Source organism: Aegilops tauschii, chromosome 5 (assembly GCF_002575655.3).
Source record: "Aegilops tauschii subsp. strangulata cultivar AL8/78 chromosome 5, Aet v6.0, whole genome shotgun sequence".
Taxonomy (NCBI): domain Eukaryota; kingdom Viridiplantae; phylum Streptophyta; class Magnoliopsida; order Poales; family Poaceae; genus Aegilops; species Aegilops tauschii.
In genome coordinates this window covers 187,692,810-187,712,071 of record NC_053039.3, presented here as the reverse complement: position 1 = coordinate 187,712,071, position 19,262 = coordinate 187,692,810, and positions in this window count along the sequence as shown.

The following is a 19,262-nucleotide window of genomic DNA, read 5'->3' as shown; positions in this document are numbered from 1 at the left end:
GCGTCCATAGACTCTGAATTAGCCTACAAGTTTAATATGAAAGGATTGTTGCATTACGCACAAATTAGCGAATGAAACCGGGATAGCCGCCTACAAATTAGCCTACATGTCTAATAGAAATTACCGTTTGTTTGAACCAAGAGATGAAACCGGGATAGCCGCCTCCTTGCTTTGCGAGAAGCTCATACTCTTCGACAGAATCCTTTTGGATCACCGCTCCATACGAGAATAAGGTGACGTATCGACTGTATGAAATATCCAGGAATAAGAGCAGTTCAAAGGAAATAGAAGTTGCGAAACTATGTACCGAGAACTTACTCGATGTACGGCCGCACTTCTATCAGGTTGTTGAAGATATACAACGAAATGGTCCGCCATTGTTCGTTATCCAAAGATACTGGATTTGAAACACTGGCTGGTGCGAGATTCCCTTTGAATAGGCTGAGGTTGGATCCACCCTTTTTAGGGTCGTCAGCATTGTACCGAGGCTTCGGATTATGCAAATGACGATTTTTGGCTTCGTAGTGTGCTGTCACGAAGTTTGCCGCCTCCTCAGTGATGAATGCCTCAGCCATCGATGCTTCAATTCTACGTTTATTTTTACATTTTTGTCGAAGCGTCTTCTGCATCCTCTCAGTTGGGTAGCACCAACGATTTTGCACGGGCCCCCCCAATCTTGCCTCGGTCGGGAGATGCAAAATCAAATGTTGCATTGGATTAAAGAAGCCCGGTGGAAAGATCTTCTCTAACTTGCAGATCAACTCCGGCGCCAACTCTTCCATTTCTTCTAGCACGCCAGGCGATAGTTCTTTCGCACAAAGAACACGGAAGAAATAGCTGAGTTCTGCCAGTACTAGCCATTCATCCTCAGGGATGAAGCCACGCAACATCACCGGCATTACCTGCTCAATCCATATGTGCCAATCATGACTCTTGAGACCAAATATCTTCAATTTATCAAGACTGGCTCCCCTCTGTAGATTCGCTGCATACCCATCGGGGAACATCAACTGCATTTTCACCCACAAGATAATTTCCCTCATAGCCGGCCTTCCAAGATTGAACCATGCCTTTGGCTTCGTCCAGTTCTGCTTTCCTTTCGGTTCTTTCATGTTTTGTAACGGCCTATCACATAGCGCCTCCAGATCGACTCTAGCCTTAGTATTATCCTTTGACTTCCCATCTATGCCGAACAATGTACCAAAAAGTGCCTCGGCGATATTCTTCTCAGTGTGCATCACGTCGATGTTGTGTGGGCAAAGGAGGTCTTTGAAGTAAGGCAGATCCCATAAGCATGTTTTGTGAGTCCAGGCGTGCTTAGAATTATACCCCTTGAAGTACCCTGGACGCTCGGGATCTGGCTCGAGAGCGTTTAACTGATCCAGGGTCTGTTGGCCTGTCAATGCATGTGGTGCAGAGTTTTTGACAACTCTACCTCTGATGAAGTTCTTCTTGTCTTTCCTGAACTTATGGCGAGGATTCAGGAACTCTCTATGCATGTCGAAGCAAGAAAACTTGCGACCGGCCTGAAGCCAACGAAACTCAAGAGCTCCCTTGCATGTGGGACACGGGAACCTTCCATGCACACACCAGCCAACGAATAGCGCATACGCCGGCAAGTCATGCGTCGAGTACATGTACCAGACACGCATTATGAAGTTCTGTTTGCTATAGGCATCGTATGTCTTGAACCCATTATCCCAGGCTTCTTGCAACTCGTCCTTAAGCGGTTGCATGTACACATTCATATTTTTCCCCGGATAGTTGGGCCCTGGAATTATCAACGTCAGGAAAATGTTCTTTCTTTGCATAATCTGTCCGGGGGGGAGATTGAGTGGAAAGACAAATACGGGCCAACAACTGTATTGGGCTGCCGTCATACCAAACACACTGAACCCATCCGTGCTGATGCCGACTCGAGGATGCCTCGGATCTGCCGCTTTGTCACCATGTAATTCATCAAACTTTTTCCACGCAACACCATCCGATGTGTGTACAATCATCAGATTCCCATCTGCATCTAGTTCGGTTCTTTTGCCCGTTTTGTGCCATGTCATCTGTCTGGCCGTCTCTTCGACCATGAAAAGACGTTGAAGTCTTGGTACGATTGGCATATACCGAAGAACACTAACGGGGATTTTGGTCTGTGTCTTCTCACCCATACCGTTGTCTACCACAACATACCTGGAAGACTTGCAAATGGGACAATAGTTCAAGTCCGCATAGTCAAGCCTAAACAAGACACATCCTTTCTCACAAGCATGTATCTTATCATAGGGCATCTTCAGTGCACGGAGGATTTTGTCCGACTGGTATAGGTTTGCAGGCATTACATGGCCTTTGGGTAGAAAGCGTCCAAATACTGTCATCATTGCATCGTAGCATTCTCTGCCCAAGTTGAACTGAGCCTTCAGAGCCATTACTTGTGAGATGGCATCCAACTGAGAAAGCTCAGTGTGCTCATGGAGCGGACGTTTTGAAGACTCCAACATTTCATTGAAGGCCTTTGCAGATTCCTCCATCTCCTCGTCCGAATCCCGAGCATCATCAAAGTCTTGCACCATGTTTTCCATCCCGGTACCATGCTCGTCGGTGCGACGACGATCCACCTCAGCTCGGTCACGTTGGGCAGACTCACCATGAAATGTCCACACCGTATAATCGGGCGTAAAACCACTCTTCTGCAGGTGTTTGCCCATTTCAGCCTCTGTCCTCTTTTCCCAATTGCCGCACCGTAAACAGGGGCACCAGGTTTTCCTCTGGCCATTTGCAAATGCGGCTCGCACAAACCCCTTGGTTTTTGTGAACCATTCAGTGCTCCATTTGTTCTGACCAGTGTGACCGGTGTACATCCACGCACGATCACTCATCTTGACTTTCAGAGCTACTAGACACACAACAAATATATATATATATAATTCAGCATGTATGTATTAATCAGTTGATCTACTTTGTAAATTTTATTACGTCCATGCAACCTACACTCTAATAGGTAATGATAGGTCCTAATCCCACCCGAGTATGTTTAGATTGGGTTCATTTTCCCATGCTATGCCCCGGATCCTACGCAAAATTTCGGCAGCACCTCCCTGCTGTTCTCCTGATACACGTCTCTGCAATAAACATGGAGGATGTGTACCCGGAGAACAACAGGGGAGGCACTGACGAAATTTATGCGTCGGATCCGGAGCAAAGCATATGGGAAAACGAACCCAATCTAAACATACTCGGGCTGTCCATGGATAGCGTTGGACAATTCGAAAGAATCAAGGTTATAAATATGCAAATGCATGCATATTTATAACTATGACGCTTTCGAACGGGAGACACATATTGGTTACGCATACTGATGATTCAAGACACATATATATCTAGCTATCAAGTTTCATCGGAATAGATCAAATAATTAATGGGGGAGGAGGACATGTCATTTGTGCTCACCCACGAACGAAGGGGCAGAGCTCGTCAAACGCACGGCGAGGTCGTCGAACACCAAACCTCGCAGCGATGAAACAACTGCCCATTTAAAACTACCCGATCAACACAATTATATATGATGTTTTTCATAACAAAATCGAAAGATATATGACCTAACTAATAATTCACAAATATATGACCCCGTCGGCTTTTGGAAGGCCAAAGAACACCTTTTCGGGAGGTGTCGGGGGTCGGGGTGTCGTGTCGGTCTCGGGGTGCCGTGTCGGGGTCGGGGTCGGGGTCTCGGGGTCGGGGTGTCGGGTCGGGGTGTCGGGTCGGGGTGCCGGGTCGGGGTCGGTGTGCCGTGTCGGTGTCGGGGTCGGGGTGTCGGGTCAGGCTCGGGGTCGGGGTGTCGGGGTCGGGGTCCGAGTTGGGGTATCGTGGTCGGGGTCTCGGGGTCGGGGTGCCGGGTCGGGGTCGAGGTGCCGTGTCGGTGTCGGGGTCGGGGTGTCGGGTCAGGCTCGGGGTCGGGGTGTCTTGTTGGGGTGCCGGGTCGGGGTCGGGGTGCCGTGTCGGTGTCGGGGTCGGGGTGTCGGGTCAGGCTCGGGGTCGGGGTGTCTTGTCGGGGTGCCGGGTCGGGGTCGGGGTGCGGTGTCGGTGTCGGGGTCGGGGTGTCGGGTCAGGCTCGGGGTCGGGGTCTCGGGGTCGGGGTGTCGGGTCGGGGTGCCGGGTCGGGGTGTCGGGTCGGGGTGTCGGGTCGGGGTGCCGTCTCGGGGTCGGGGTGTCGGGTCGGGGTGCCGGGTCGGGGTGCCGGGTCAGGGTCGGGGTGCCGTGTCGGTGTCGGGGTAAGGGTGGGTGTGGTGTCAGGGTGTCGGTGTCGGGGTGTCGTGTCGGTGTCGGGGTCTCGGGGTCGGGGTCTCGGGTCGGGGTGCCGGGTCAGGGTCGGGGTGCCGTGTCGGTGTCAGGGTCGGGGTGTCGGGTCAGGCTCGGGGTCGGGGTGTCGGGGTCGGGGTCGGGGTGTCGGGGTCGGGGTCGGGGTCGGGGTGCCGTGTCGGTGTCGGGGTCGGGGTGTCGGGTCAGGCTCGAGGTCGGGGTGTCGGGGTCGGGGTCTAGGGGTCGGGGTGTCGTGTCGGGGTGCCGGGTCGTGGTCGGGGTGCCGTGTCGGGTCGGGTTTTTTTCCTCTTTTTTCCTTTTCTTCTTCTTCCTATTCTTCCTTTTCTTCCTCTTCTTCTTTTTTCTTCTCCTCCTCCTCTTCTTCTTCTTCTTCCTTTCCTTTTTCCTCTTCTTCTTCTCCTCCTCTCCTCTTTTTTCTTCTTCTTCTTCCTCTTCTTCTTTTTTCTTCTCCTCCTCCTCTTCTTCTTCTTCCTTTCCTTTTTCCTCTTCTTCTTCTCCTCCTCTCCTCTTTTTTCTTCTTCTTCTTCTTCCTCTTCTTCTTTTTTCTTCTCCTCCTCTTCTTCTTCTTCCTTTCCTTTTTCCTCTTCTTCTTCTCCTCCTCTCCTCTTTTTCTCTTCTTCTTCTTCCTCTTCTTCTTTTTTCTTCTCCTCCTCCTCCTCTTCTTCTTCCTTTCCTTTTTCCTCTTCTTCTTCTCCTCCTCTCCTCTTTTTCTCTTCTTCTTCTTCTTTCCTCAAACTAAACTAAGCCTACAACTAAACCTAAACCTAGAACTAAACCTAAAACTACAACTAAAACTAAATCTAAACTAAAACTAAAACTAAAAAGGAAAAAAAAGAAAAAAACTGAAAAATGGGGGGCTCACCTGGGGGGTGGAGGAGGCCGGTGGAGGAGGGGGCGGGGCGGTGGAGGAGGCGGCCTGGGGCAGCGGGGGGCCGGGCCTGGGGCGACAGGGGGCGGGCCTGGGGCGGCGGGGGGCCGGGCCCGGGCGGTGGGGCGCGGGGCGGCGGGGGGCCGGGGCGGTGAGGGCGACGGGGCCCCGGGGCGGCGGCGAGCCGGGGCGGCGGGGGCGACGGGGCGGCGGCGGCGCACGGCGGGCGGCGGCGTGGGAGGAGAGAAACGGCGAGGGAGAGGGAAGAAGTGAGTAACGGGCGGGGGGTACGGGCCGTTAGGTAGTAGGCTCTTTGCCGTCCGCCCCCCTTTGCCGTCCGCTTTTTTGCCTCTTTGCCGTCTGCTAGCGGACGGCAAAGAGGTGGCCCGTTAAGTTTTTCAAAAACGGGCGGGGGGTGGGGGCCACCTCACTCTTTGTCGTCCGCTGGCCGACGGCAAAGAGCTGGCAGACGGCAAAGAGCTTCTTTGCCGTCTGCCCTTTCTTTGCCGTCTGCTTTTGGGTAGCTGATGGCAAAGAGCTTCTTTGCCGCCAGCTAGCAAACGGCAAAGAGCTGGCAGATGGCAAATTAGCTGATTCCAGTAGTGGTAGTAGTAATTTGGAATGTGACGAGACGCAAGCTCAAAATTTATTGACGGCTCTAGTTTCGAAGTGCGGCACTATTACCGGATGGCGTAATGTGGGCACGTGTTCTCAGCCGTGGTGTAGCATATGCCATGGTAGTTCTTTTTCTACTGCTGTGTACATGCAATAACTGTCACCATCGGATACATATCTTTCGGTTATTGGGGCGTTCGACAGGAATAGCCTGGTGGCGAGCTATAGACTAGTCTTTTTTTCAGAAGCATTACACCTATGTCTCGGGACTTCTCACACGCACCATCTCTAGCCCCCTAGGTCCATGTCACCCACATACACTTGTACTCTGAGTTTAGTACGTTATACAGGAAGAGAAGAGGTGCACGCATGCGCTCATCCTCTCTCACACACGCATCTGTAGCTACGAATTGTAGTGTTCTCAACCATCCGATTGGCTCTATCATAGGTTTCATGTTGCTCCTTGGACTTGAGAATGAGAAGTTTAAAACGCAGAGGCTAAGCTGGAGGCGCGAGGTTTTGGTTAATGTGTGGGCCGCACACGGCACCAACACGACACGAGCTTCGTCTGCCTGGTGCGCAGTCGGGTGAGTTGTCCAAGTATAGACACAACTAGGCCCTCCATGGTATCTGCGCCTCGACATATGCGCTGAGAAATTAGGATCAGAGGGTTTACTACTAGTAGTAGTACTTCTTTGATGTGTCGCGTCAACTCACACAAGTATGCAACACTTCCTGAACAAACAAGTATATAGGTTGTTATACTTCTTATAAGTTGTTATACTTCTTACCCAAAGGATCTTTATATCCAACGGACACAAAATACCCGTTCGACTGTTGGAAATTATTTTAACTCCTGATCTGATGTCGAAGTAATTGCTGCATCGCCACCAAAACCCACCATGTCTGAAGCTAAAGTAGACTGAGCTAACCCCTATATTAGCATATTACTAAGATAAACAAAAGGCACTGTAGAATCATTTAGGACATGAGCTTGTCAATCTGAATGTGGAGGGACACCAGCTTAGCCCCGGCCAACATCTTGGGCGGAACTGTGAAGAAGGTCAGCTCCTGCACGGCGACGTCGCCGGGATCCTTGCTGCTTGTCACCTCCATTTCCACCTTGAGGGCGTCGGTCCTGCCTTTGGGCTCCCCTGGTGGGCCGTGCACCCACCGCTTGGCCACGTGGTGCGCAAGTGGGGATGACCCCGCCCTGATGTAGACAACCGACACAGCGATATACACGCCGATGTCGAGCACGCCGCCGACCAAGAAAAACATGTGGCCGTCCTCCTCCGCGAACAGCAAGAGTCGTGGCTCCGACAGTGGCACTTGCAGCTGGAGCACCTTGTCGTACTGGATCCTGTGCACGGGGATGCACGGTGCTGATGTGGCGGGAGAGCACCGGCAGCGGGCCTTCATAGCCGCAGACGGGCACAAGGCATTTGCAGGGCGCGAGCAGACACACGCTCTGGTGATCGGCGAGCTGGTGGTATGTGACGTAGAGCCCACAGCCTTCGTGCGGGCACTCCACCCTCATCGAGGAGAGGACGACGTCCACTTCCGTGTTCCGCACGTTGAAGCCACCGTCACGCTCGCACTTCTGGCACTGCCGCTGGTTCCCGGGGCGCTCGACGCGGCAGTCCGCGCAGGCTAGGTGCCCTCCCTTGCACTGCACAAATCAATTGAACAACACATCAATCAAGAAACCTGCACCTTACTCGATCAGCCGAACGGATGAGGTGTATTCGAACCTCATACACTGGAGGCTTCAAGGGGCAGAGGCACAAGGGGCAGTGGAGCAAGGTGAGGTCTATCGAGACCATAGAGAGCTCCATCGTCGGGTCCTATTCCGTCTGCATGATCTCGCCCTCCTCGTGCACAACCATCTCTCTCTTTAGGGTCATGGCATTACAAAGCTTTACCGTCAAATATTCATACTACTTCAAGGTGCATTAAATCAACACATGCAAATATCAAAAGGAGATTCACGGCATGCATGCATGCGTTGTAATTAATGCATCAGGAAAACGCAAATTATTGAAATATATTGAGTGCAATGCTTTGATGTGTCGCGTCAACTCATACAACAACGAGAAGTTTGATTACTACAACGCCCTCTCCATCGCGGACTGAGCTCTAGTGCCTTAACTGCACCTGCCTTTGGCTGTATGACAGGTGGGCCACCCACCTATTTGGCTCACCTATCATACACGCAAAGGTAGGAGCAGTAAGTCAATGAAGCTGCGTCCCTCCCTCGCCCATGAGCGTGGTGGCTGGCAGGACTAGGAGAAGCTTTCGCTACATGCTCTCCTTCCCGCACGCGGTGGACATGCAGCAGTTCATTCAATGTCAGATGGCCAGAAGCATACTGTAGTACTCCATCATTGTTCGACTTCCCGAAGAGGTGAAGAGCCAAGCGCAGCCCGGACGCTTGTGTGGCAGTTTCATGTGTAGAGTAGTCTAGGATAGCGTGTACCGTGCCTGTAAGCTTAAAATCGTTGGGGTCGGCTCCATGCTATGAGGCCGTCTCGAAGCTTTTTTTGATTAAAAATAATCTTCTGTCCCTACCTGTCATCCTGGTGATTGTAGTTTGCACGCTCATCTGGTCAAGACATGAATATATATTTTAATTTGTGGTGGGGTAAATGTTAGAGGTTGCATCAAATATATTGTACACTACGGGTCTTTCAGCCAAGTTTAGAGGCAACCATGTGGGGCCAGTGCAATAATGTGTTGCGTCAACTCGTACAATGAAGAGAAGCTTGATTTCACTACTACACGCCTTCTCCCTCGCCCATGCGTGCGGTGGCTCGCAGACGAGGACAGGCTTTTGCTTGTACTGCAACAAGCTATCCCTCCCGCACGCGATGGACGGACATGCAGGAGTGGATTCGATATTGTAGAAGTAGTAGTAGTAGTAGTAGTAACATCATTGTTCATCTTCTCAAAGAGGCGAAGAGCCAAGCGCAACCCGAACGTGGCAGTTGCGAACCTTGGAGCACGCATATAGCCAGGCTCTTGCATGAGACAAAATTGCTATGTGAGCCCACTATTGTAGTACTTGCTAGTATAGCCATGTAAACCAGAAAGGAGTATTTGCCTTTCTAGAGATTTCAACAAGTGACTAGACTACACCGAGACGGAGTACATATGGAGCAAAATGAGTGAATCTACACCGTAAATAAATATGTAGTTCTCTCATTTTCCTCTCCGTCTTGGTCGCGGTGCATAATATTGAGTATACTAGTATTGACTAGTCTCTTTTTGACATGCATTTACGGTTTTTTTCGTACAGACGCAAGCGCTCATATACACACGCATACACTCACCACTATGAACGCACACATGCACACCCTACCCCTATGAGCACCTCCGAAAGATTGAGCCAGCATGTCATCTTGAAATTTACGAAGTCACCATAGGCACCTCGTCGTCGACGGGAACGTCTCCTGACATGCGATAGACGTGAGTGGCAGTCGCCTCCATAGGTGCTTGAATGCCAAGGAGGGAGGGGGTAGCGGTTCCCGAGACATTGAACAGTCAATGATGCATCCTCAATTAGCATGCGGAGGGAATTAATTGGAGAAGCAGAATAGAGCCAGCATGATGTGAATGCAACAGAGTTTGGACTCTCATATAAAGGCGCCCCACCACTCCAATCCATCTACTCCTAGTCTCAGCGCAACACTGCTCACTGCAATCCAAGACCAAGTGACTAGAAGCCACAAGCACCTATGTAGGTGATGGACGCGAGCGGCAGTCGGCTGTGCCAAATCATCCAAGACGCAGGCCTGCGGCCCCGCACCGCGCAGCGTTTCCAGACGGTGCTGGCGACCGCCGGTGTCGTAGCCCTCGACGACACCGGCTTCGCCTCTCGCATGGACGACATGATGGTCCACTCCATCCGCAAGTTCACCACCGTCAAGAAGCACGCAGACGACCTTGTTGTACTGCTCCAGCCTGCGCGCCCAGGCTTTGCCTGCCACCCTCACCGGCCTCCATGGTGACGAACTCTTTCAAGCCCTCGTGGCCCTACAGGTGCCGGATGCTGCGACGAAGAATGTGCAACTCGAGGCAGCTCTCGCCATGCAGTGCCTCGCCATGCAAGAAACCGCCGACCTGCACATCCACGTCTACGAGGAAATCGTCTACATAATCCACTACAAGGCCAGCGAGGACAGAAAGACGTTGGCTTTCTTCCAGCGGTTGGAATATTTGGACGCCATTGTTCAGAAGCACGTTGACCTAGCCACTATAATCCACTACTTAGCCGCCGTTCGGTGGGCCGGTGCCCTGAGTCGAGGAAGTGGACGTCGTCGATGGATGCATCTCTTCTTCTTGCCTCCTGTAACCAGCACTGCATCGCCTCGTGGCCTTAATGTTTTATTAGTATAGTACTCCCTCTGTTCCCAAATATAATTCTTTCTAGAGATTCCGGCAAGTGACAACATACGGAGCAAAATGAGTGAATCTACACTCTAAAATATGTCTACATACATCTATATGTTGTATTCCATTTGAAATATCTAAAAAGGCTTATATTCAGGAATAGAGGTAGTATATGGCATTTTTATTCTAGTCGTAACATTTTCACTGTGAGGTGGGGCCGCAGTTGAGTAAACCGACCATCAGCAAATCACCACCCCACCCATCGGGCGTCGGCTGAGTTTAGAATTAGAAGAGATAAACGAGGGAGAAGAGCAAGCTGTAGCACGGACGCTGTTGTCAGATGGGACTCATGTTGATAGAATAGGAGTATTGAGCACTCGTACCTCTTTTTTAGGGAAAAAGTAGTCGTATGTCTAGTACCACTAGTTGGGTGCGTGCGACCTATACCTTTCATCACTTTAGGTCTCCTTTTCGAACCGCAGCTACGCTTCACAGTACATATTTTTTTTCATGCACTCATCCTCCTATATGTACTCCTAGGCTATTTCCACGTGCTCCCTTTCGCCGACATGTGGGACATAGAGCATCTCGATCGTAGTGCATGCACAACTAGGAGCATATGCCAGGGTACTTTACATTTCATACCTCACGAATTACGTGCAAACCGCCCGCAGAAGAATAAATAAATAAATGAATTACTACATGAAACTGGATTATTTTCATAGAAACCGGAGCACATTCACTAAATTTTGGACATAACACGTTTATAAAAAATGACTGGACCTAAACTATTCTAAGGGCCTCTTTGATTTGCAGGATACTGAAAACACAAGAATGGGGAAAGTATGATGGCGATGAACCGAGACAAGGAGAACTCTAACTCAGTTAGAGGTTAGAGTTAGATTCTAACCCTGAACTAACTCTAAACCAAAGAGGTGTATGGATGGCAGGGTTAGATTGACAATAAATGCTCTTTCTCAATCATTTGACTACTTTGGACCCTATTTCCTACCGGATTTGGTGTGGCCGGCTCTTGTGTGGCCTCCTCCCGCTCACAATTGACATAAACGAACCATCTTTACAAATCAATCATGCAAAACATGATAAATTTTACTTGGTCCATACAAATGAGATATCCCACTTAAACATACAAGTCATCAATCAAGCTTCACAAAAAAATACACTCCATGAAACAAAGCATGAGCTAACTCATCACAGAAGTCATTCACGATAGGAAGGGATCCCAGAGCCCCTCACGCACCCAGGAAGGAGCTCGTCATCGTCGCTCTGGAGGAAGGCTCTATAGAGCCCAGGCCCCGGGAACCCCTCCCACGCCGGCGATTGGGAGTTGAGGTCGACACCGGCATGGGTAGCAGGGCCGCTTGCCGGCGACTACGAACCGAATCTTTGGGCCTCTAAAAAAAATGCAAGCCTGAAACTAAAATACCTAGAAAGGTGAACCGAATCTTTGGGCCTCTAGAAATAATGCAAGCCTGAAGCTGAAATACCTAGAAAGGTGAACTGGATCTTTGGGCCTCTAGAAAGATTTATTACCTCCTCAAGGAGCATCAAACAATTCCATGCGTGCACCACAAATCTATACCAAGTTTAATCTGGATCTACTTTTCCAAATCAAAATTAGCGCTAGAGAGAGCAAGATCAATGATATGGCTGTGAGACAGAGAAGGAACGAACAAACTCACCCCTCTCGCGACCTCCCTGGTAGATGTGCCGCCACCGCGCACGACAGAGGGAGAAAAATGACCGGTGAAGGGGGAGTGGGCGAGCATCGAAGGCCGGAGGGAGAGGGCGGCTGGATGAGAGAGAGAGGGCGAGTGGCGGACCAGCGCTTGGGTGGGCGGCCCGATGGGGAACAGAGAGGAGTCGTGCGAGGAGGGCGGAGGGAGCGATCTGGTGCGGGCAGGGGAGAATTTTTTAGTTCTCTTCTAGTGGGCCCGAGGAGAACTAACCCAATTAGAACCTCTCCACCGGCCTAGTTTTTTTAGCTGGGTTAGAGCAAACTAGCTCAAACTAACCCCTCCTATTTGGATAATCTGAGGCTATTTCAACCCAAACTAGGTCTAACTCAGGGATCCAAACAAAGGCCCTGTTTGGTTCCATGAGTTAGAGTTAGTTTGGACTCAACTAACCCAAAAGTATCCAAACGGGAGGGTTAGTTTGGGTTAGATGCATCTAACCCACCCAAGAGGTGCTTATTTGGGTTATTTCTCCTTGGGACCACTAAAAACACCTTTTTCTCTCGCTCTCCCCGCAGCAGATCCCTCCGCACTTCATCGAAGCTTCTCGTCCTCTCCCTCCCTCCCTCTCGCACCTCCCGTGAAGGCGCCTCGCCGTATCTGCGCTCCCGTCCGCCGCCGGTAAGCAGACCCGCCCTATTTTCCCGTTCCAACCCCCTCGTCTCCCTGCGGCCCGTCCGCCCGCCGGTAAACAGTCGCGGCTCCTTGCGCTGCTCTTCCCCGTCGGCCTCGGCCAGCGCGACTCCTTGCGCAGGGACGGTGGATTCGGTCGGCGTGCTGTGCGAGAGGGCAGCACGTCCCCGTCCGCCTCTGCCAGGGCTCTCTCCGCTAAATCCGGTAGGAAATAGGGTCCACAGTAGCCAAATGATTGAGAAAAAGCATTTTATTGTCAATCTAACCCTGCCATCCAAACACCTCTTTGGTTAGAGTTAGTTCAGGGTTAGAATCTAACTCTAACCTCTAACTGAGTTGGAGTATCCAAACAGGGCCAAAGAGGAGTAGTACCGTACATGCTACAGTCTGGACCGTAGCACATTGTTTTTTGTGGCCATCTCACCACATTGTTTTCTACTGCTGGTTCATTGGGCTGTCGTGGTTCGCACTCCTCCGACGTGAGTAGTAATACTAGTATATACCGCATAATTCTTTGCTCCATCTTACTACGTACTCAGCATCCAGGTCGACGCGTCATGCACCAGATTAGAGTGCGGAACGGAAGGGGGGCATCACCCCGGTCGTAGTGCAAGTAATTCATGACTATAGTGAGTAGTCATATCACAAGTCTTTCCAGCAGTAACGCGCCGTCAAATCACACAACCCAACCTTTCCAGCAGTAAGTAAGCTGAATCCTCTACTCCCTCACCCTCCTCGCCTCTCTGTCAAACGGCCTACGCGAAAACTGCCGCGCGTACTGCTTGGGAAAAGCCCCGCCCTCAACTTTTAACTACGCAAAAATAGTTCGAGCTTGTTCGTTCTATATAAAAACTAGTACTGTATGTTTATTCACCCGTGGGGTTGTTCAATGAATGGAGGGCCGGGGAGCACAAGTGAACAATACTACTACTAGTAGTAAGTAGGAGTCGTATAGTTAGTCACCTTAAATAGAGAGTTTCTTTTCTTTAATGCCATGTACACAAATTGAAACGCTTGTTGTGGAGAGAAAAAGATAATCACTCCACTATATATGTACGCAGGGGCCCGAGCTCTTGCTTTACTAGGGTTGCTATCTTCATTCTCTCATCCTCTCCAGATCTAAACAAGACAGGGATAGCGACATTTTCTCTCTGCTCATCGCTGGTCACAGATCCGGCCGGATCCCTTCGGTCGGTGTGTGTAGAGGACTAAAAGGTGCATCGTTCACGCAGTCATCGCCGGCGAGGGAGGAAACCCACAGCTGCTGGCAGGGCCCGATCCTCTGCCCGTGTCGTTCTCTCCGACACAGCGCCAGCTCGGGAGGTCCTCCGACCCTTCTTCCTCCTTGTCGTATTGTGCGCAGATCGGACCTGCCGCCGCCGACATCCCGACGACCCTCAGGTACAAGTTCTTCGAAAGCGGCCTTGCTCTACTGCCCCAGCTCCCCACATGTCTGCATGTGCATCTTTTTCTACTTCCATTAGCTCTTCCAAATCCACCTATTTTTTTTGTATTATTAGAGGTAAAGCTACTTCATGCATTCGAATCTAGGACTTGGTTCAAAAAACAAAGAAGGGGGGAAAGTCGTAGCATGAATCTAGGACTTGATTCAAAGAGGAAATAATAGGGGGAAAGTAGTAGAGACCGGATACCCAGCCGGTCTCTTGGTTGAAAAGGGAATAATGGGAAAACTCAGTACAAACTGGATAAGGAACATATCTATTATTTGTTGAAAAAAGGATAGAAAGTGGCGGCTGGTGGACAAGTCAATAGAGTATTTCCAGGATTAGATTTGTTGTCCTCACATAGTAAAAGGTCTCCAGGATTAGATTTGTTGCCCTCACATCGTAAAAGGTCTCCAAGATTAGATTTGCTGCCCTCACAAAGTAAAAGGTTTCCTGGATTAGATTTGCTGCCCTCACATAGTAAAAGGTCTCTAGGATTAGATTTGCTGCCCTCACAGAGCATGAACAAACTCGGCATCACCACTTTATGCCTCCTTGTAGGTACATTGTGCTGATGCGTCCACTGTCGCATGTCCTTATACCAACCTTTTACTATTGTTAATGTAAGGGCGCATGTAAAATGGAGCAATCACACTATTACCTTAAGGACATGTCTAACCAGTGTTATTGTTAATCTAATGCCTCCAGTGATATGATGCAATTAAACTTTGTTGCAAATGGTACTCCTGCCGTTTTCGCCAATATGATAAGTAAGTTGCTTCTTTATGCTGCTGAGTGACCTGGTGTCCCCACGGTCCCATGCCCTTAAACAAACTCTTTAGCTGCTGTTGATTTACTATATCTGGTAAACAAGCAATGCCACCATTAAAGTAATCCCATATTTGATGAATGTCATAGTTGATCGTAATGCTTCCGGTAACATGAAGCATTGCTGACGATTTAAAATTTCTACTGTCCTTGCGTGATTGCCATGAACATAATTAAGATGCTTCTTTTATTTTCGTGTATGTTTCGTATAGTCTTATTGACCAGCAATTGTTTACTTTCTATCTTTTCGTGCAGATAGGGATATCCATTTCACCTTGTTGCTATTGTGACCTTTTGGTGAACTGCACAAAACACTTTTTTTTTGGAATGAGTGTCTTGTGCAGTTCAACTAAAATGTCACATGGGAAACATCTCTCAATTTTGGTGGAACTGCACAAAATGGTGATTGGAGTTTCCAAAATCTCCATCAAATTCTGGTGGTAATCTCGTGAAACCTTTTATTAGCTTTTAAAAGATGAGCCGTCAATGTCACCACAATGGCACATTATTTTAGTGGAACTGCACAAAAGGATAAGCAATACAGTTGCACCTTACATGAGCAGGACAACCAACCTTAATGTTGTTGAATTTTAGTGCAACTACTAAAAAAGAACCTGCCAGGTCACGAGAGCAAGTACTTCTTGCTAGCTGAATGATGCAATCTTTGCTTCATTTCAGGTGAACTGCAGAAAAAGGCGCATGAATTGAATCATGGAACTCCAGGTTGGCCTCATCCGAGTGGATTTGCAGGTTCACCACATCAAGTCGTGGCGGCATAGGGCCCCTCACACCGGTCAATACTGTCCTTTATCAACATGATTGTGCTTTGTCATACTGTGCTGATTTTCTATTTTTTAAATAAAGCTATTCTATCGCAATCTTTTCTAGTTTTGGAAATAAAGTTTGCTTCAACTAGTGCCACTATTATAGTAGTCATGCTCTTTCTTATCTGTGCAAATAGGAATACTCAATTACAGATGTTGTGATGGTCAAGAGCATTCGCCAAGTTCTTGGGTTGTATGACACGGCTAGCCAAGATGGATTTAACCCCGATATTCAGTTTATCAAAAGGCTCTAATGGGTTGGTTCTGAATCTTGCAAGCTGGGAATCAATGAGATGTGTAGGCATCTTTGTTGTACTTATTGTTTGAATCTTATTTGTTGGTTATGAATCTTGCAACCTGGGAATGAATGAGATGTGTAGGCATCTTTGATATACTTATTATTTGAATCCTATTTGTTGGTTTTGAATATTGCAAGCTGGGAAACACGGCATGATGATGCAGAGGACATCAACCATAACAAACAGCTCAAACTTGGTAGTATTATCTGTGTGAAAGTGCGACAAATGTGCTGATCGTGTGCGTCCTGAGAATAATAATTCTAATTTTTGTGCATGTTGATCCTGTGGCACTGATAGAACGAGCCAATACATTGCTTGTTTTAAGAATAAATTTCTAATAAAGCTAATTAAATTTAAGTAAAGTGACCACTAACACTTGTTATTACAGTACCAATACAGACCTGCTTGTGAACCGACGTGTGGACGGAATAGGTTTCTTAATGGAAGCGTTTGAATGCGCCGAGGGTGCATGTTCTGACGGGCATGCACCGGGCGAGGGAGGGGTAGTAACTATTGTCTCATGTACACACTTAGTTTACTTTTGAATCCAGTTCCCCAAGAGCTGAAAAACGAACCACTACCGCCTATCCACTTGTTCACTTGAAGAGACTCCAATGGCGATCCGAGGGGTGAGCCTGCTGGATATGGACTTCAGCAAGGAGTTCACCTTTGAGTTCGCCATTAAGTCCCATGGCTGCACCAAGTTGAATGTGATGTACACCAATGATCCAGACTCGGTGAAGCTCTGCCTCGCCGAGTTCAAGCAGTACCTACAGGATGCGAAAGCACAAGGTCTAAGGACTAGACCTTGTGCCCATCCATTCGTCTGCTGACAGGGACCAGTGGATCGCGGTCGCCCAGGTATGCGTGCGAGACGGGGTTCTCGTCTACCACTGATGTAGGGCCATCAGATGTTTTGGAGCATTCACCCGTTTAATCGGTAGCATCGACTGCACCTTCGCTAAGGTGGAGAGAAGGAAGAACGCGACGATTCAGCCATCTGGTGCAACAAGCTTGTCGACATCCAGAAGCAATAAAAGATCATCGGCAACGGGCAAGAGAAGGACTCCATGGTTGACATCACCGAGACCATCATCGACCCCTGCTATGCCAACATGAAAGAATACAACGATTCCATGGACCTGAACACGTGGGAGGTACCTCTGAATCTAGCCTACATAACCTACACGGCCAAGGACGCATATGCATGCTATGACATGTACAGGCGGATCTTGGACATGAGGGCTTGTCTGCTTCCCGTAACCGACGAGTACACGGACAGCCGCATCATCATGATCAAGCGTGCCAGGAAGGTCTAGATGTTGTACTTTATCTATTTATAAGCACCTTTATCATCTGAGTGTTTCATGCATTAGCCTATGTGTCGTAATTATCTGTTTTGTCCAAAATATTTCTTCTAAGAACCCATTTACCTGTTTGCATTTTTAGTGGCTATTGCTTATGTATGTAACTAGTTCACTCGTCCGTTTAAAAAAAACTAGTTCACTTGGCTGCCGTGCTTTGAATCTCCTTCCTCCCAACATATTTCCCTTCTCAGGTGGACCTAGCATGTCTCGCACACAGACATATGGGACCAACCACCTATGCATTTGTATTTCTTTATTTTGTTCAATCTTTCATCCTCTTCCTATATAGCGGTTGGCCATCATAGCCTATGGCGTTGGCCGGGACATCCCTCTACTCCCACACATTGTTCGGCGGCGGCAGCTCCACTGGCCCACCCTGCACCCAAACAAATCAACCCTCGTACTCCCCTCCGCCTGCGTCTTCCCCCACTCCGGTTCGTTCGGTCCGAGGTCTCGACGTCGTAGTCTGTCTTGGTGATCTCACCGCGGCGCCGCCGTTTTTCGTTCCCAACATGGTCAGCAAAACAAGAGGAATCGGGAGACAATTGTTCGTCGAGAGGCTGACAGTCCTGGGCCCACCAGGTCCATGGCCTAGGTTTTATTGTATAACATGGGCAGCCCATGACATGTTTCAACGTTTTTTGGATCCAGCATGTATCAAGCGGCCTCTGGGCCTCCCAACATCAGAAGCCCAAGTTATGTTTGCTTTTTCAAGACGACGCACAACTCAATTCTATTTTTCTATAAGAATGCAAAACTGAACCTATGTTTTCCCTTCTATAATAGTGTATATATATATCTTATTTTATTACACATATATATAATAGAAACAACATTAGGTCTCGTTAAACCTGTCGTTCGTCCAACCATTTTATAGACCTTCCCACTTCCTTTATTTTTCGTATTCATTAATCCTATATGTGAATTTTCCCCCACTTTCTTTTTCGATGTAAACTGAGTTTTCTCCCAGTACTTTTCCCTAGAACCAACTCAACTGTCCCACGTCTAGCCTAAAAAAAAATAATACCCCACGTCCTATTAACTCATCAAATTAAAATTATATTTTATTTCGTAAATTGAAAGTTCTTACAAAATAATAATAATAATTGTTTATATATAACTTGGCAAGTTAACTCCTAGTGATTGCGTACATAAGCTTGAAAAGATTTTACTGACCAATGCAATAATAGACGTGGAATCATGTGTTTATGTTTTTATAACATTTCTCCGTCCAGCCCAATATGATATTTTCACCCAGCCCAGCAAGTCCGCGGATTTCGAGAAAAATGCAAATGGGCGTTAAATTCTACCATATATATACGGGCTGCATAGATGCTACATCATTGTTTCACCCAGCCTACGAAATGGACAAAAAAACAAAAGGACTGGTTGACATGTGGGCCCGTAGGTTGAAGCCTAAGCAAGGCGTTGGATTTACATCCACCGGCCGGCATTCTTCTTCAATCTCTCGTCTTCTTCCCCCTGCGCTGCCGGGACTGCCTGCTCCAGCCTCCGGCGTCTAGCGGTGTTGTTTTGCACGCCTCACAGTGAAATGCTACCCTGCCGATGGCCAGGCCATCCCTCCACTCCGCACCTCCTGTTATTCTCTGCCGAGTCTAGGCCCACCCCGCACCCGAACCAATCAAGTTTCCCACTCCTCTCCATCTATGACTCCACTTCCGCATCTTCCCCATCTCTGGGTCATTCCAGTCTGGGGCCTCGCCGTCGTCCACCGCCTCGCTGCGCTCGGTGTGGCGTGGTCAACAAACAAGAGTCATCTGAAGAGGACTGTACATGGAGATCCTGACGGCTGGGACCCACAAGGTGGACCGTTGGATGTTAATCCAATAGCCGTGCTCCTTCTTCAACCTCTGTTCTTCCTCATGTCTCTCATGGGCGGCAGTGCTACCGCGCACCCGAACC